Genomic DNA, 20844 nt, shown 5'->3' with positions numbered 1-20844 from the left:
ATACTGAGTGATTCACTTATATTCATTTGTTCTCACTTTTATAACTGGAAGAACTATACTTACCTTGTGATTGTAAAGCATAAGAACTACTTGAAGTAGCAATAGGATGATGGAACTCTTCAAGTGCTTTAAAAATATGTCTTCCAAACCACCAACAAAATGAAAAGAAAACCCACTGAACCAGAGAACATATTCACAAATCATCTGATAAAGGGTTAATATCCAAAATTTATACAGAACTTATAAAACTCAACACCAAAGGAAACAATTCAATTAAAAAATAGGCAAAGGAACTGAATAAACATTTCTCCACAGAGGACATACAGATGGCCACGAGACATAAGAAAAGATGCTCAACATCACTAATCATCAGAGAAATGCAAATAAAAAACACAATGAGATATCATCTCACACCTGCCAGAATGTCTATCATCAAATAAATCAACAAGTGCTGATGAAGATGACGAGAAAAGGAAACCCTCATGCACTGTTGGTGGTGATGTAGACTGGTGCAGCTACTGTGGAAGCGGTATGGAGTTACCTAAAAAAATTAAAAACAGAACTGCTTTATGACCAGCAATTCCACTTTGGTAATATATCTGAAGAAACCCAAAATGTTAATTCAAAAGAATATATGCACCCCTATGTTCACTACAGCACTATTTACAAAAGCCAAGACCTGGAAGCAGGCCAAATGCCCATTAGTAGATGAGTGGATAGAAAACCTGTGGTACATTTTTAAAATGGAATATTACTAGGCAGAAAAAAGAAGGAAGTCTTAACTTTTGAGACAGCATAGGTAGATCTGAAGAGTATTATGCTAAGTGAAATAAGCCAGAAAGAGAAAAACAAATGCTTTATGACTTCACTTATATGTGGAATACAATGAACAAAACAGAAACAGACTCACAGATACAAACAACAGATTGACAGATGACAGAAGGGGGGTGAAATATGTGAAGGGATTAAGAAAAACAAAAAACCCACTTCACAAAGACAACAGCATGACAATTACCAGAGAGAAAAAGGGCTGGGGGAAGGTAGGAGAGAGTAAAGGGGTGGGGGGTGGTAAATGATGATGGAAGGAGACTTGACTTTGGGTGATGAACACTCAATACAATATATAGATGATGTATCACAGAATTGTACACTTGAAACCTGTATCATCTTATTAACCAATGTCACCCCAATAAATTCAATGAAAATTAAAAATATGCATGTTTTCCTACAAAATGTAATCTCTTCTGTATATAATGTCATACACTGATGGGAGGTATGTTTGGGAAGCGTGAAGTCTCAAGAGAACTGTGAGTCATGAAGTAGCATTATTACAAACGCATTCTACAAATGTTTACTGAATTCCTATTATGTGTCAGGCAAAGCACCAAAAAGAAAAATAAGTATTTCTCATCTTAAACAAAAAATAAAAGCACATTTTTTTCTTTTAAAAAATCACATATAGAAATACGATCCTAGAAATTCCCCAAATTACAGTTATCTCCCACTGCCATTAAAGGAATTCAAACTAATTAGAGGTTGCTAAGATGTTAATATTTTAAATTGTACCATCATTAAACAAGGTGGGACATGATATGAATTTCACTGCACTGAAAAAATGCAAAGCATTTTAAATATAGAGAGCATTCCAGTCAACTACAGCTGTGTTACAAATAACTGCATTTTTGGATTTGTTCCAAAGAAACCTGAATCTGTTTCCAGAAGGAATGAAAATGTTAAAGACACCTGATAAGTTATCCCTGACTGAAAGTTTTCTGAGAGTAAAACAGTTTAAAAATATTTTTTACAGATCTTTTTACAAAAAATAAACATCTTTTGATTGCTTGAATTTATGAATTCAATTTTTGCTTAGTAATCAATGTCAAGTTCCAGGTTTTGTTTGTTGTGTATTTAAACTTTCTCCACCACTCTATGTCAACTGGGTAAGCTTTCCAGAATAGTGTAAATAACTGAAAGGATGATCCTGAGTATTAAAGAATAACATATTGGCATTTATTTATACATCTAATTTAAATACTTTGCAGAAGTGATATATGAAAGCCTGCAGTTTTAATAGTTGTATTTTTATGGAAATATCGACGAAGGGATTTTTTTTGTCTTTTTATTTCTAGCAGAGGTTAATAATACTCTGCTTATGTAAAGTTTCCATTTTAACATTCAGATAACATATGGAGTATGGCTCCCTGGGGTTCTTGTTTTTAAGTTACTTTAAATGTGTATATAAATGAAGACCAGGGAGAAAAAGAAAATATAGGCTGCTGTGTTGGGGCCAGAGATATAAGTTAATGAGTAAGTTATAAAACCTATCTTCCAAATTAAAATCAACAGCACTCTACAAATGAAAGCACCTGTGCCTCACCTCACACCAGGAACCTTGCCGAACCCTGTCAAGAGTGCCTAACTTTTTGATTATGTATAATGAAAGTCTTATTTTGTGCTCTTCAGTTTCCTAAAAGGAAACTCTGTTTTCTTTTCTTTATCATTACAGAGGTATGTCATTGGTTCTTAAATGTCTGTCTAAAATAAAGCTGTAAGCAATTTTAAAAAATTCAAACTAATTATTTCGGGGGGGGGGGAAGAATAACTAAAGTGATAATATCCCAGGTACCCCAATGCCTGGGGGCGGGGGGAACTGGTCAGAAAACCAGTGCTGTGCTGTTCCTAAGCACTGTAAAGTGGTAAAGTTAGTCTACACCACCTTCTCTTTCTTCTTCTTTTCCCAATCTGAAAACACTAACACAGGCCCCCCCCCCCAAAAACAGGCAAAAATCAAGACATAAGAGCTATCTTAATTACTTGAAATGAAGACTCAAACCCCAAGCTACACAAACCTATTAGTAAGTAAACTGAGGGAGGGGCAAATCAAAGCAAATATATTCTTGCTTTATAAACAAGTCTACATTTGCTCACCTTATTAATTCCTTAGGGCTAATAATTTCTTTAAGTATTAATCAGAAAGTTTCAAACATTGATTATATTCACTGTATTCACACTGTTTTTCCCAGGATTTATCATCCTGGTCCTTCTCTCACCTACAAATATCTTTGTTCTTACCATGCTGTGGTGTTCCTTCCACATTAAATAATAGACCTAAAGTAAGTAAGATACTGCTATAGGGGCGCATCAAGACAGGATTACTCAGACTTCTGGTCAAAATGGCAGCATAGGTAAATGCAGTACTTGCACCCTCCCACAACTACATCAAAATCACAACTAGCCTACAGAACCACCACCATTCAGAACTGTCTGAAAACCTGCTGAATAGGTGTCCTACGACTAGAGATTTAAAGAATCCATATCAAGATTGGTAGGAGGGTCAGAGATGCAGAATGGACCCACATCCCTGTATAGTAGATAAAAATCAGGAGGGATATTTTGGCTGTTAGGGCTGCAAAAGCCCCCACTGAGGAGCAAAGGTCCCAGCCCAACACCAGGCCCCCGAGCCCAGGGTTCCAGTGCCAGGGAGAGAAATCCCCATAACTTGTAGCTGTAAAAAACAGCAGGAATTGAGAGTGAGTGCAAGGGAGGGCTTCTGTGGTCCCAGGCAGCTCCCCATAAAGGGGCCAGCATACAGACTCACTCTGACTAACTCTTTCTGAGATCCAGCACTGGGACAGCAGCTTGAAAGGCACCAGAAACATATGGGGAGGAACTGAAGTGTCTAGCATTAGGACAAGGGCTTGGGGGAACAGCTATCTCCAAGAGAGAAGTGCAGGCAGAGGCTGTTGTTCCTTTTCTGAGCCCTTGCTCCACAGAGCTGGCAGGCAGCAACCATATCCGAGACTCCATCAACCTTGGCTCACACTGTTTACCCTGCCCTGGTGATTCCCTGAAGGTCCACCCCACCCAGCTTTCAGGCCCATCCAAGCTGTTTCCAGTGGCTTTTCCATATGAGTGACCTGTGCTGGCTCCCACATCACACTTTCCTAAAATATCTAAAACAAGTAGCATCTGGCCTCAGTGTGCCCCACACCACTACGTAACTCCAAGCCCAACATCAGCAGCAGCAGGCCTTGGTTCACACCTTGGCCTCTCCTGGGCACCTCCAAGCCCATCATAAGTAACAGGCAGCTGCAAATCTCTTTGTAGCTCAAGCCAGGTGGCCCTGGTTAGAACACAGGTGGTGGCTAACCTTGGCTGCACCTCCTGGGAAGCCACAGAGCAGCATACCATGTGGACAGAATCAGACCATGTCAAAACACCACCTAACTATAGCAACACAAACAAGGAATGGACTGAGTGAGCCCCATTAAAGTAAGCCCTGATCCATGGGGTCAATCCCTCACAGCTGATCCTCCAAGGTGGTCACAGACAGTCCTTGCAGGGAGTCAGCCTATGGATAAATTCCTCTCACTAATGTATCAACAGCAATCAAGGCTCAACTACAACAGAAGGGTATACACAGCCCACATAAGGGAAGAGGGCACGTGTACCTGGAGTGCCCAGCTCAGGTGAACAGCCTCTAGCCTTATAGGATGCCTACTATCATTAGGTCACTCTACCAAGCCCGGGAGATGTAGGAGCTCTACCTCATAAATAGAAACAAACACAGGGAAGTTGCCAAAATGAGGAGACAAAGAAACACATTCCAATGAAAGAAAAGAAAAAAAACTACACAAAAACAACTAAACAAAACGGAGACAAGCTATCTACTAGATACAGAGTTCAAAACACTGGTTATAAGGATTCTCAACGAACTTAGGGAAGCAGACGAACGTAGGGAGTAGACAATCTTTAACAGCATAATAAAGGACATGGAAACTATGAAAAAGAACCATTCAGAATTGAAGGATACACTAACTAAAATGAAGAATAATTTAGAGGGAATCAACAGTACAGTGGATGAAGTCAAGAATCAAATCAATGATTTGGAAAATAAGGAAGCAAAAAACAACAGAACAAGAAAAAATATCCAAAAAACTGAGGATAGTATAAACAGCATCTGGGACAACTTCAAGCATTTCAACATTCACATCATAGGGGCACCAGAGGGAGAAGAGAAAGAGCAAGAAATTGGAACTCTATTTGAAAAAATCATGAAAGAAAACTTCTCTAATTTGGTGAAGGAAATAAACATGAAAGTCCAGGAAGCACAGAGAGTCCCAAACAAGACAGGTGCAGAGAGGCCCACTTCAAGGCACATCACAATTAACATGCCAAAGGTTAAAGATAAAGAGAGACTCTTAAAAGCAGCAAGAAAAAAGCATTAGTTACCTACAGGGGAGCTCCCATAAGACTGTCAGCTGCTTTCTCAACAGAAACTTTGCAGGTCAGAAGGGATTGGCAAGAAATATTCAAAGTAATAAAAAGTAAGGATCCACAACTAAGATTACCCAGCAAAGCTATTATTTAGAATCAAAGGATATATAAAGTGCTTCCCTACAAGGAAAAGCTAAAGGTGATCATCACCACCAAATCAGTATTGTGTCAAATTTTTAAAGTTTTCTTTAGAAAGGAAAAAAATATTAAAAATATGAACAATAAAATGGCAGCAAACACGTAACTATCAACAATTGAATCTAAAAAAAGCAAATTAACCCAAGCAGAACAAAAACAGACTCACAGATATGGAAGACATTTTGAAAGGAGGGTTGGAGAGATGGGTAACAAAGGTGAAGGGACTAAGAAGTACAAATTGGCTGCTACAGAATAGTCATTTGGATATAAAGTACAGCATAAGGAATATAGTAAATAATACTCTAACCACTATGTATGGTATAATATTAATAGCATCCAGATGTTAGATTTATCAGGATGATCACTTAGTAAATTATATAATGTCTGATCACTGGAGTGTACACCTGAAACTAATATTGTAAGTCAACCAAATTGAAAAATAAAAAATGATTTAAATTTTTTTAGAGAGATAGGATTTCTCTGTCTGCCTAAGAGAAGTCAATTGAGGGAGACTGACCACTTTAGAGAGAGAGCAATTTAAGCTGAAATCTGAAGTTCCAATGATTTCAACAAACAGAGAATTAGGGAGGTTTATTCTAGACAAATGAAATAGTAAAAGCAGAAATTCAAAAATGTGAAGCTGAAACTGAAGCGTACATTGAGGAGGAGAAGAAAAAAGAAGTTCCATATAAGATGAAGCTGGAAAGGCAGATCATACCAAAGTACAAAGGGCCTTAACGGTAATTTTTTATTCTACCAACAATGGAGAGTCACCTGATTAGATATGGATATTACAAAAATCACTGCATTCTGGCAGAAGAGACTACAAGTAAGGATCCAAATGATGAGGGGGAAAAAAACCCACAATAATTAGGGCAGTATCAGATAGAATGACAGAATGGGACAGATAGCAGCAAATAATTAGTGAATGTATGGACCAGGTTTAATACCTGTTTGTTGCAAACATAATTAAAAGAGTAATTAATACTATATGAGAAATGAAATCTTTTATGTATAAATATTGTTATTTAGTCATTAGTTTCATGAGACTTTGTCCCATAAGTCCACTAACTGGTAAATTCGGTATGGCAATCATATTTTAAGGTTACTATTCAGCAACTGAATTTTCTGATTGTTACAATCTGTTGTCTGGATCAAATCAAATAAGGATATTCACTGCTTACCATCCAACTTAGTATTTCACACATATATGTTGAATAAATTAAATAAAGAATACAAAGTAACTTAAATTCTCAAAACATGGATAAAAACAGTTTTATCAGTTGGCAAAATTCAGGTGAGTTTTTTTTAGTAGATTTCAATAAAAAGTAGATTTATAAGCAACTGAATAACTCAAGCACTATATGGTGAGTTCTCTGAGTTGAAAAATCTGCCTGGACTTTTGATTTTTCACAGAAAGACTTGAAACAAACATAATTTATGTGTTACTCTGATCAATCCCTCATGAGAAGTGTTTTATGACCATAATGGTTTTGTCAAGGCACTTAGGAAATTAATGAAATAATTAACTTTTCACAAACAAAAATAACCACTCTAAAATATAAAATAGTGATTACATGATCCAAAGCTTCATACATCTCCCCACTTCATAAAGCAGGACATTGTGAAGGAATGCTATTTATATTATTAAAAGGCGTCAATTTTCCTAAACAGAGTTAAATAAAGTAACAAATTTTTGTTTTTTAAGTAGATCTTACAATGAAAACCCTCTCCTCTACTGCACTTTGGGCATTTTGCCTTTATTCCAAACCACCAACATAGCTATGAATGGTTTCCTTTAAAGCTGCTGCTTTCATCCTACACCAAAATCTAATCTTGAGTTTTTACAGTATCAACTTTATTTACAAAGTCTCTAGTTATTAAGGTCAATTGAATCCAAAAACTTTGTCAGAGCAGTTCCAGTACTCAGTTACTATTTTTATAATCTCACACATCTTTTGGATTTAATTGCACTGTGATTATTCAACAATTAAAATTCAACTCAGCTACAATTTAGTCTCAATTCACATGAATTACCAACCAGAATAGAATCTGTTGGAACTACTGAGTAGTCTTCATTAAGGAAGAATTTCTTCACACTCACAGTTTGAAACTGCTTTTTCCCTTGTTTAGTTTTTAATATTAAGGTAATATTAAGTGCACATAATCTCACAATTTCCATTCAATGCTGAGAGTGTTTCATAAATATACACTCAAATTTTTTATTAAAGTGATAAAACAGGGGTTTTTAAGCCAAACATACCATTAAAAAAGGCTTAAATAACCAACAACAGGGCCCCTCATCCCTCTTCCCCCTTCTTCCCGCCTCTCCCCGCTCCTGGCCACGGTGGCTCTCTAGGCCTGCTGCCCAGCTGTCACTCTGGGACTTCCCTCCACTGCTCTCTTCTGTGTATATACCGGAATCCTTCATGCCCCCAAAATGTCTTCTATCTTTACACTTGAATGACTTATTGATTAAACATACACACATACAAAGTGAATTCTAAGTTTAAAGTTATTTTTCTTCAGGATATTAAAGGTATAACAAATGTTTTTACATCCAGAACTGCTCTACCTTTCAGATTCCAATCATTTTCTACTCTCTTTATGTCACACCTCTAAGCTGAAAGCTTAGCCTCATGGGTGCCTCATGGGTGCCTCATGGGTGCTCTCAACTTCCATGATGACCTGGCTAAGTGTACAGTGCTTGAAGTCAGTGTGCTACACACTCTGAGAGCACATTCAGTCTACAGGCACAAGTTATATACCTAGCTGAGAAATGTTCTCATGTTATTTCTATTATTTCTTTTTCTTTAATATTGTTTTTATTTATTTTTAGAGAAAGGGGAAGGAGGGAGAAGGACAGGGAGAGAAATATCAATGTGCAAGGGATATAGCAATCAACTGCCTCTCACACACCCCAACCTGGGAACCTGGCCTGCAACCCAGGCATGTGCCCTGATGGAAATTGAACCAGCAACCTTTCAGTTCACAGGTCTGCACTCAATCCACTGAGTCACACCAGCTGGAGCTATTTTTATTATTTCTTTTAAAATGTCTTCCCCTGTTTTTATTCTCTCTTTCTAAAAGTTCCATAATTTGATGTTGTACCTCTATGAGACTGCTACTTTTGTTTTCTCTTCTTTTCTATTAAACATTTCTTCGCCACTTTATTCTGCCTTCATGGAAATGTACCCACCTGACTTTCAAATTCTTCTATTGATATTTTTTATTGCTATCATCACATTTTAAATCTTTTATTGTCTTTGCTCCTTTCTTATTGCTTTTTTCCTACTTTGTTTCTGTTCTTATCTTTTGTGGAAAGGCTCTTCTCGACACATCTAGTTTGCTATCTGCATTTAAAAGGGACTAAAATGCTGACTAAATGCTCTTTTAAGTAAATCAAGACTATCGCCTGGTAAACTTCATCCGGAAGTAGTTGGAGTTGGAGAGTAGTAAACTTGGTGGTGGGGATGTTCCCACCATTAGCATCAGTTCATCTTCCTCTAGTTTTCCAGAGAACAAGGCTTCTAGGTCTCTAGCAAGACAGTTAAGGAACAGGAGACCTAACCTCTTCACAAACAGCCTTCAGTCAACCCCACTATCTTTTGCCCTGAGTCTTACCCTTACCTTCTGTAGTAACTGAAATTTCCAAACTGTTAGCCTCTAATCTCCTCTTATTGGTTTCCCCCTTTGCGAAAACTTAGAATACAGAGTCCTCCACTTAATCAAGTCAGATAATATCCCTCTATACAACTTTGCTAAAATCCCTCATCTATTATTGCCTCCTTTTTCTAATCTCTTTTCCCTTGTAGACTTAGACCTTTCTGTTATTCCTGTGCTACAATTTTAATGAAGTATTGGGAGAGATAGAACAGATAAATGTATGCAAACAAGAAATTCATATTTAACAAGGAAAAACATTTTTATAGAATAAATGACTGTTCATTATTTTCATCATTGCCCTGGGAATGTTTAATAAAGCTTATTAATCTGACAATTTCACACCATTTGAAATTTTAGTCACTGCTTTTTTAAAAGCCCCAATACTTTATTAACACAGTTATTACTTAAGAGTTTTTAAACTTCATATTTAAGTTTTCCATAAAATACATTTCAGGTAAGTGAATTATGTTCTCACTGATTTGTATTCTCACTAACTTTCAAATAATATTGGAAACATTTCCCTAAGGGGAAAAGAGTTTAACCACAGGGTATAATAAAATCATTTAAAATCTTTTCAATTTTAAAATCATCATGAAAGATGTGTCATGTAAATGTTAACAGAAATATGCAAATTTATTATATACATATATTAAACAAAATGGCACAATAAGGAAAAACATAAGTATCCAAAGCTAAAAGAACCATTGCTACTGTTGATCATTCTTCATTTACTGTATCCAATACATGATGACCATCCCACAAAAGACCTAAAACATTCATATTTTTACTTCATTATTCTCAAACACATTCTAAATGAAGAGTCTGCAGCTGGATTAAAACAGATGTAGAAACAGCCAGGAAACTTCACAGAAGTGCTACCACTCCAAATAAGCTTGACAGAAAATGTTATTATTTTTTTGAACAATGACAAAAATGCATGTTAGGGATCTTAATCTCTGTGGCACAAATTCTGCTCCTTTAACTTTGTAAACAATACACGGACCAACTTACCTTCTAGAGAAAAATCTTGTATCTTATTTTGTTAACAAGATATTGATAACCCATTTATCATCCAGGATACCTCATTAATATCAAAAGAGCAAAATCATTTAAAATGTGCTGGATCAGATCAAGCCATGAAATAAATCCAGGTTAAGTTAAAACTTAGAACCAAATAACAGGTGTACCAACTCTTCAAAACAGTATCAGAATGTGACTGTTTTTACAATATGAACAATCAATGACCCATGTTGTTGTGTTCATTTCCAAATACAAAAACAAAGGCTGGGAAAAGTTAAATGATTCATCCATAGTCACATAACACAGAGCATGAGGACAAGGCTCTTCTTTGTCCATTAATTTGCTTTCATTTAAACTGTGCCAACTCTTCTCCTTTCTTTAAAAAATCTGTTTCTTTCAGAGCCTGCTGTTAGAAATATCATGCCACAGGAAAACTCTGCATTTTAGCAAATATTACATAATATCCAATTTTTGTTCCCCCAAAAAAGATTCACGTATGTACTGCAATATGTATTGCTCAAAGCCATTTGGAAATAGCAGTTAATGTGGCTCAAAAGAAATCTTTTAAAATACTCAACCCATATGTTTCTGCTTTACAAGTATTCAAACAGATCTTCATAAAAGATCAGAGTGGAAATAATTTTTTCATTCTTAAATCAGCTGGAAAAAAATCAGTCTCCTTGATGAAGTATTCTTTATCAGTGGAACAAACTCAAGGGAAATGGATTTTAGAAGAATCTTTGTTTTATCACTAAATCCCACATTTTTTACCACTTACTATATAGCACAATTTATCACATTTAAAGCATATGCTATTATAATTTTAAATGTTTTCAGATACTTAATCGAACTTCACAGCTCTTACAACTGTATCCCAGTATTAATTGGATCATAAACATTATACATATGAAGTTCACTAATTCTCTAAAACATGAAATCTCACCTAGAAAAAATCCACAACTGAGCCACAGATTAAAATAATAAACTTAACACTCCAAAATTTACTAATTGCATCAATTATTTTTTACAATTAAAAACACAGCTATTATGCTACTGCAGGGGAAAAATAAATCTAGTAATTAAAAATGTCCTATTAGGTAAAGAGGGGATTAACGGTGATGGAAGGAGACTTGACTTGGGGTGGTAAACACACAATATAATATACAGATGATATATTGTAGAATTGTATACCTGAAACTTACATAATTTTATCAGCCAATGTCACCCCAATAAATCCAATTTCAAAATGTTTTTTAAAATGTCCTGACACCTGCATAATTACACCTGTATTTAATTTACATTTACTATAACCACAAAAAAATTCCTGAAACTTATACACCAATGATAAGCTCCTATAAAATTAATGTGATCAAGTCTTCAATCTTGTAATCCAAAAAAATACAATTAAAATGAGATACCATTTTTACAAAAAAATTAGAAAAAAATTTATTATAATAACCAACACTAAAGAAGTACAGTGGGCCCTGGCTGGCGTAGCTCAGTGGATTGAGCGCGGGCTTCGAACCAAAGCATCACAGGTTCGATTCCTAGTCAGGGCACATGCCTGGGTTGCAGGCCACAGCCCCCAGCAACCACACATTGATGTTTCTCTCTCTCTCTCTCCCTCCCTTCCCTCTGTAAAATAAATAAATAAAATCTTTAAAAATAAAAACCACCATGAGTTAAAAAAAAAAGAAGTAGAGTGGAACTTGTATATCTAAGCATTGTTTTGAAAAATGAAAAGTGGTAACTACAGTTTTGAAAAGCAACATGGCTATATGCATATAATAAGAGCCCTAAGAATGTTTAGAATTTTTGATCTAGCATTCCTATTTCTAGGCATCTATACTTAAGAAAATAATCAGAATTTTACCTGTAACGATATTTTCTGAGGTAGTACTTAAGAAAAGAAGAGGAAGGAGGAAAAGAGGAGAAACGGAAGAAAACGGAAAAACAAAAAAACTTAGAAATAAGCTAAATGTTTAATAATAAAGATTAACTAAATTATAGCATTGTATAATTCAGCATTTGAGAAGTCAACAACCACAGGTTTGAGTATTCTGTAAGAGCTACTCCGAAAAACTATGACACATACTAGTGATTTATAAGGGGGCGATACCCACTTAAAACTGTCATTGTGAAGATTAAGTGAAATACCATATATCTCAACAGTTCTAATATGTACTTTGTTTCACATGCTAACATATTTAAAACTAAGATGCATTTAGCAATCAATGGTGTGTCATTCCTTATTTGGCTATTTTGTTTTGTTTGTTTTATTTTTTTCTTTTTCAGCAATATGTATGTTATGTGCCATTGAGTCAGCTCTAACTCCTGACTTGATGAATGAGTGATGTCCACAATGTCCAGGTCTCAACTGCCTTGCTCAGGTCCTGTAGATGCATGCCTATGGCTTCTTTTACAGAGTCACAACTTCTTATATTTGGCCTTCCTCTTTTCCTGCTGCCTTCTATTTTTCCCCAAATTTTCAGCTTTTCCAAAGAACCCTACTTTCTCATGTTATGCCCCAAGTAGATCAACTTCAACTTTGTCATTTTTGCCTTCAGTAATGTTCTGCATTATTTTAGGCTTTATTTTCTCAAGGATGCACTTGTTCATCTTTCTGGTGGTCCAGAGTATCTGCCGAGCCCGACTCCAGCACCTTATTTCTAATGAATCCATTGTTCTCCTATCAATCTACTTCACTGTCCAACTTTTCACTTTTTCATCCATACCTAGTAATTAGGAATACAAGAATACAGGTGACCTTAGCCTAGCTCTCTTATAACACATCTTTGCTCTTGATGATCTTTCCCAATTCTTCCACTGTTGCCTTTCCAAGTCTCAAATTTCTCTTGAGTTCTTGACCACAATCTCCATTTGAATTGATGTCTAAATCATGGTAAGCAAAATCTTTAACAATTTCAATGTTTTCATTCTCTGTGTTAAAGTTGTGTATTTCTTCTGTAGTCATAATTTTTATCATCTTGATGTTCAGAAGCAGTTCTGCTGTAGCACTTTCTTCTTTTGCTTTCATTGGAAGTCATTTGAAATCATTGCTACTTTACGCTAGAAAAAAATGGTATCACCTGCCTATCTTAAGTTATTGATATTTTTTCCACCAATTTTCACTCCTCCTTCCTCTGAGTCTAGCTCAGTTTTTTGTACAATATGTTCTGCATACAAATTAAACATATAGGCAGGTAAAGTGTACCTGAGTCTAACACCTTAGCCTATAGGAAACCATTCTGTCTCATCATATTCTGTCCTAACAGTGGCTTCCTGTTCACAAAACAGGTTACATATCAGGACAATCAAGTATGGAAGCACAGCCAGTTATTTCAGAGCAACCCATAGTTCATAATGATCCACACAGTCAAAGGCTTTACTGTCCTGCTGCCTATAAGACATAAACTAACCTTTTGGAATTCTTTGGAGCACTCCAGTATCAAACGAATATGTTCACAATTAGATCACAGTGCTTCTTTTTCTGAATCCAGCGTGAACATCCAACATGTCTTGCTCATGAGGAATTAACATGACACATCTTATAAGGTAGAAGCCTTTGTTGCTTTACCTTGAGCATCACTTTACTTAAGTGTAAAATTAGAGCAATTGTCCTAATAGTTACTGCACAAATCGGCATTTCCTTTCTTTAAGACTGAGATAAAATAATTGTGTGCCTTAGAATTGATGGTTATCAGAGTATAACTTAGAGCCAATGGAACCTAGTAATGGATTAAAAAGCCTGGCACAAATTTGAAAAGCATAAACATACTTTGAGACTTGTGACCTAAAACTAACCATCTACATAGCAAGTGTGTCTACATATTTCTCAGCATCTTCCCTCAGTCCATCAGTTATACCTACTTTTGGCATACAGAGTAACTCTATCACTGTTTTTAAAGTGTAAATTGCATATGAAGGAATATCATATTAGCATTAATTGTTTCATTTGTTTAACAACATGGCAAAAGCTTACTTCTTTATGTAACTACTTTCTCTAAGTTCCTTTCTCAGATCCAAACTCTCCAACCATTCTCAACTACTTCAAGTTCACCCAAGTACTCCAAGCTGACCCAACCTCCACACCTTTGCTCAAATCGCTTCCTTTGACAAAACCATTCCAGAACTAAGTTCTAGCATAACCTTTTTCTGCAGTTTCTTTTGCCTCAGCCCAATCTCTTCCCACCACTCCTTCTAATCTTTGTCCCCACTTTGTGTCACATACACTTTCCCAACAAGAACCTGAGAAAATGTTATTACTAATAAGCACGTATGTTCTTCCCACTAGACTTAAGTACCCCAATGATGGGTATCATTGTGATTCACATAAGCATTCTCAATCCAAGAATAAAATAAAACTTCTATAAATGTTGCATACACAGTAAAGTTTAGTGTGCACCACAGATAAATTGCAGAATTAACTGTATCCTGGATACTCTGAAATATTCAAATAGGCACTGCAAACAAATTTTTAGTCCTACATGTTTATGCCACAAAATGAAAACATAGTTCAACTTCTCTTATATATTTAATTTATCCATTACTTTCTCAAAAGAAAATGATTGAGGAATTAACATGACACATCTCATACAGCCCTCATGCAAAGAACTCAACAACTCATCTTAAAGGTAGGGTAACCTAATAAAATTAATGAATATAGATACCAAAATATTAGCAAACCAAATCCAGTAATAAATTTGAAGCATAATACATCATAACTGTATCTGCTTTATTCCAGGAAGGCAATATTTTTAATATTCAAAAAAGTCAATAAATAAAAAGATACTCAGAATTATTACAAATAGCAAAAAAGCACAAAAAAGATGTTTAATATTATAATCATTAGAGAAATACTCATTATAAACCAGGATGACTTTTTTTAAGTTGGTGTGTAATGAGGGGGGTGTGCATGTGAGGTCATGGAGTGGGCAGGTGGGATGAGATGATTCGAACAAGATGAAAACAGAACCCAAGCCAGCACTGGCAGTGGATGTGGTTCCGTCCACAGCCAAAGATGGCAGGGAACGTGTACGGCAAGTGGAGGCAGTCTGGCTTCTCACCCAGGTGTCTGGGTAATGAAGGGCAGCAGAGTTCCCATAGCCTTGAAAGAACCTGGTAAGTAGTGTTCTCATATCCTTGAGACTGGGTCTGATAAACTGTTCCCATAACATGAAGTGGGCTCGCATGAACAGAACTATGCCATGTTATATAATTTTCTGGCATTGTTCACCTTTAGTATTTAAACAAGTAGGGCCCTCATGCTGGGTACCACAATGGAGATACACTGGGGAGCAAGGGCCATGATGCGTGACACGCAGGGAGACACACAGCTTGCAGTGTGCCTGACTCACCCACCCATGAATAAAGGCATGACAGACATCCCAACGGCTCTGTGAATATTTTTCTGCCTGCACGAATACCATGAACCTTCCCAGCCTTGAACAGTCACGACACAGAACATATATTCAATGTCAGTCATCAGTGATAACCTAAGTTGACATGACATGCTGGCCTGGATCAATGAGTCACTGCAGTTGAATCTGACGATGATCCAATAGTTGTGCTCAGGGGCTGCCTATTGCCAGTTTGTGGACATGCTGTTCCCTGTCTTCATTGCCTTGAAGTAAAATTCCAAGCTAAACTGGAACATGCATACATCCATAACTTCAAAATACTACAAACAGAATTAAAGAGGATAGATGTTGACAAAAGAATTCCTGTGGGCAAATTAGTAAAAGGAATGTTTCAAGACAATGTTGAATTTGTTCAGTGGTTCAAGTAGTTTTCTGGTACAAACTACGATGGGAAAGACCATGACCCTGTAGCTGCCAGACAAGGTCAAGAAACTGCAGTTGCTCCCTCCCTTGTGGCTACAGCTCTGAACAAGCCCAAGAAACCTCTCAGCTCTAGCAGTGCAGATCCACAGGGACCACTACAACACACACAACCGCTGGCCTGAGTGTGGTGCGAAAGAATCCTGGTGTGGGCATCGAGGATGATGAAGCAGCTGGACTGACATACCAGGTCAATGTATTAAAACATACTGTTGAACTTGGAGAAAGAGATTTCTACTTTGGAAAGCTAAGGAACACTGGACTTCTTTGCCAAGAGAATGAGGGGGGAAACAACCCTGTACTGCAGAGGACTGTGAACATTCTCTATGCCACAGATGAAGACTTTGGGATACCTGATGAAGGAGCCCACAGGAGGCACAAGAAGAGTATTAGCAGCCTGGACCAGCAGAACAACATTTGAATTCTTCACTACAAATCATGTGCCTAACTGTAAAATACTCCCTTTTATTATGCTTAGAGGACTCACTGGTTTCTTTTCATAAGCAAAAAGTACCTCTTTTTAAAGTGCACTTTGCAAAGTTTCACTCCTTCTCCAATAAGTTGGAGTCACAAGCTTTTACCTTGTAGCAGAGCAGTATTAACTTCTAGTTGGTTCACCTAGGGAACAAAAAGGCTGAGACCATGGGCTCACCATTTGGATGCTGGTAACACTGATTGCTAGGGAAGTGTTTTTATGTGATACACTGAGGTGGAGAACTCAGTACAGAAATGTAAAGATACATCTGAATTTCAAGCTACTGTGAAATTTTGGCAATGAATGTTTTAATAAATAAATGCCTTAAGAGTATTTAAAAGATGGTTCCATATTTCAAAACATAACATGTAACCTGAGAGGAGAGTCTCTGCATTGCCCTGGTATCAGGATAGGAAGGGCCAGACTTTGAAACTTTGAATCCTGTTATTCACAGGCCTTGCAGGGCTGCCTGAATCTTCATAGGCCTAACCTTGGCCCAGAAGGAAAGTTTAAAAAGTTGCTCTGTAAAGCCATTTGATAACCTTCACCAACTGCATCTCTGCTAAGCAGCAAGAGGCACTGTTGCCTGAATGAACAGGGGGTGCGCTGCAGCCCTAAGATGTTGGAGTTGAGTAGCTTATTTTCACTGAGCAGTTCTCTGACGATTTTTCCAATTACCCCTGAATTTTCTATGCACTGTGTTTTTTTTTGGGGGGGGGGTGGAAATGAGGTGTGTTCAGTTTTTATATCTAACAACTACTTTTGGGATCTTGTCCATACCTCTGGGATTTGAATGGGGATTGCATCCCATTTTACTGTCTTTTAAGTTTACATTTAATGTGTTTACTTGCTTCCCTTGCCACTGGGGACTCCTTTTACTCCTTTAAGTCTGCTGTGTAGAGTGGAAGTTCAGCAGGTAGGTGTTCATGCTGCAACTTTTTTTTGGACCCCTTACAAAGGGAGTGATCAGTGAAGGCCATCACTACTCTGGGATCTGCAAGGCTGGGTGTTTACGGTACCTCCTGTCCACAGCCCTCCACTGTTCTCACAACACTTTGCCAGTGCACTAATCTCTTCGGAGATAAAATTTGTTAGCATGTTACTAAATGTTAATTTTCTTTTGCAGAAAATACAGTACTGTGTCTCAGTTAATTATTAATATTTGAAATATTTCATTCCCTAACACTCCTCACTTGCTTTGCCCACAGCCCGTTCAGTTCGTTTGGCAGAACCCTGCAAATGTGCCTCACCTACTGCTGAGATTGCTCAACTCCTGATGTGTTTGTACTGATTTGTTGCTGGTGGTAGTTTGTCCTAAAATGTGTGTAGGAAGCAGGCACTTTATGATAAATTGTAGTATAGTGAATGCTGTCTGTGAAATTCAGAGGAGAACACAGATTCAGTGATTAACAATGCCAAAAATGCAAGTAACTAGCCACTGTTCAAAAAACAGTAGCGTTATTCCCCTTTTGCAGCCTTTTAGACTTTTGTTGCCCTAAAATTCAATAACGAGTTAAAAAAAATTACCATTTACAATAGCATCAGACAATATCAAATATCCAGAAATAAATCTAATTAAAAATATGTACATCTCTCCAAAGATACTTATTAATTACAAAGCAGAAAACAGGAGCTTTATACATAAGGAGGCAGATACTGCCTTAATCAAATAAAACTCCTGGTACATCATACCAGGTGTATGGTATGTGGTACTCCTGCCAAAATGTATAATCTGAATTTATCATGAGGAAATATTAAACAAACCCAATTAGAGTCCTTGTACAACATAACTAGCTTAAATTATTCAGAAGTCTCAAGGTCATGAGACACAAAGGAAGATGAAGAACTGTTCCAAATGACAGGAGACTAATGCGGCATGACAACTGAATGCAGCACATGGCCTGGGATTCACTTTTGCTATGAATGATATATTTAAGACAATTCATGGTTCCCACATAAGGTCTACAGAATTTAAATATTATCGGCAAGTGTTATCTGTGGACATATGGGGTAATGGTTTTTTATTGGGAAATACAGACTGAAAGCAATTAGGAGTAAAGGAGCAAGTATAAGTACCCAACTTACACTAAAACAATTCTAATTATCAGGTGTGCTTACATATAGAAAGAGAAGGAGAAGGGTAAAGAAAATGTGGTAAGGTGTTCATTTAAGGAATCTGGGTGAAGAGTATGTGGGGATTTTGGTAGTGTATTCTTGTAATTCTGATAATCTGAAATTAGAACAAAGTAAAAGTAAAACAGAAAAAATGTAATATAAGACAACCACAGAGAAAACTATGAAATTATAAAACATCATTCACAGAAATTAACAAAGACTGAAGAAGATTAAACAGCAGCCTATGATGAGAAGATAATTCTCTCCAAAGCAATCTCTAGATTCAATACAATCTCAATTAAAATTCCAGCAGATTTTTGGGGGGGAATTTGGCAAGCTGATTCTAAAGTTTATAGAGAAATGTGCTCTGGCTGGTGTAACTCAGTGGATTGAGCATGGGCTCTGAACCAAAGGGTCGCCAGTTCGATTCCCAGTCAAGGCACATGCCTGGGTTGCAGGCCAGGTCCCCAGTGGGGGCCACATAGGAGGCAACCACACATTGATGTTTCTCTCCCTCTCTTTCTCCCTCCCTTCTCCTATCTCTAAAAATAAATAAAAATTTTAAAAAATAAGAAAAAATAAAGTTTATAGAGAAATGTAAGGGTCAAAAACAGCCAAGACAATCTCTAAGAACTAGATGGGAAAATAAGATTTACTATAAAGCTACAACAATTAGACAGTAAGGAAATGGCACTTGAATAGACAAACCAATGAAACAGAACAATGATTCATACATATATTAATACATGACTCACAACAAAAGTAGCAATGCAGAATAAAAGTGATGCAAAGGAAAAGGCTACCTTTTCAATAAAGGCTACTAAGAAAACTAGATATACATCTGGAAAAAATTAAATATGAGTCCTATTGAAACAGTGTGCAGCCAAGAGGGGGACCATAAATAGGGATTTGGAATGGGGTCCAGAACTCAAGGTGTCCAGGAAATATTAGAAAGATATATAGAATGTCCTTCCCCTTCCCCCCACAGGTGTGAGTTGGGGGAAGGGCCACATGAACAGGAACATGCAGAGCTGTTTTGAATAGCAAGGGCTTTGCAGCTAACCCCTGGCTGGTCATTTAACACATCTATAACCTTTGACTGGTTTCATAGATATGTTAAATAGCTGTGGCCATGCTCTGAGCCAGGGGGATGGAAGGGACTTCCACCCAAGATGTAACTGGGGGGCAGGTCCCCCTGGTTACAGTGCCTGAGTGAGAGCTTGGACAAGGTTGGCTCCATGACATGGGGCCACACCTGCCTAGACTAACTGTGGTAGCCCAGTAAACTTGGAATAATACAGGAATGCTGGCAGGTATAACTGATTGTAGGAGTGGGAAATGTGGGTACAAAGGAAGATTGGCACGGGGATTTAAACCCAGACACGGCAGCCATTGAGGGGAGAACCACGCAGTTTGGGCAGAGTGGAGACCTCCCCTCCACCCTGCCCCACAGCTTTGCCAGGGGAGAACCACACAGTTTTGGCCAGAGTGGGGACCCCTGCAGCTTTGGTAGAAGAGGACCACATGGCTTTGGGGTGTTCCCTTTGGCCATATGGCCTACAAAGCAGGACAGACTTTGCCTGGAAGAAGGGTGCAAGGACTTTTGTTGGTGGGCCATGAGAAGGTGCCACATGTCTTTGGATTAATTAGACATCCTGCCTGGACAATGACACAGCTGATGGTGCTGGAAGCCTGAATCATGGACCTCTACTACTTTTCCTGAGATGCAGTACCCCAGTTTAGGGCAGAGGGAGAAGGAAGGACTGTGTGTGTGTGTCTGTGGGTATCCTAAAGGACTTTGATATTTTAATGAAGACATTAAGTCACTTTTAAGTCTGTATAGCTTTAAATAAATATTTCCTTTCCTTTTCACAAATCTCTGGCATTGAGAGACATCTTTCCTCTGTCAGCGGACAAACAAACCTAGTGGGGGAGGTCCTTTCATTAATAGTATATTGTACCCCCCTTGGCCCTGTTCTGTAACACTATCTCATATCAAGGCCAAAAATTAACACCAGCAGGGTGGGAGGGTAAGAAAGTTTATAAAACTACATGTGAAAGACAAACAATATAGCTTCAAGAAGTTTATCCAATAGATTATCTTCATGACCTCAGAATAGGGAAAAACTTAAAATGGGAAAAAATTAACTAAAAAGTGACTCCTTACATCATTACACTTTTGTCTCCTTCACCAGTTCCAAGAATTAACAAATTAAACAACAAATAGCTTTCAATCTGTCTATAATGGGTTCAAACTACAGCAAGAGTTTTCCATCTCAAGCAGGCTGGTACTTTATTCCTCTGTCCCACCCT

The 20844-nt window shown here is 37.3% G+C and overlaps 1 protein-coding gene and 1 pseudogene across 7 annotated transcripts in view; one reads left to right on the top strand and one right to left on the bottom strand.

Moving 5' to 3' along the window:
- MYO6 (myosin VI) overlaps positions 1-20844 on the bottom strand; it is a 162347-nt gene that overhangs the window by 109318 nt on the left and 32185 nt on the right. The gene's annotated exons all lie outside the window — the stretch shown is intronic.
- Positions 15064-16334, top strand: LOC123821797 (annotated as a pseudogene).

Source organism: Phyllostomus hastatus, unplaced genomic scaffold, assembly GCF_019186645.2.
Source record: "Phyllostomus hastatus isolate PE091 unplaced genomic scaffold, TTU_PhHast_1.1 phas_contig_40, whole genome shotgun sequence".
NCBI classification, from domain to species: Eukaryota; Metazoa; Chordata; class Mammalia; order Chiroptera; family Phyllostomidae; genus Phyllostomus; species Phyllostomus hastatus.
The sequence above is the reverse complement of the archived record's forward strand: the minus strand, read 5'-3'. Positions and strand labels throughout refer to the sequence as shown.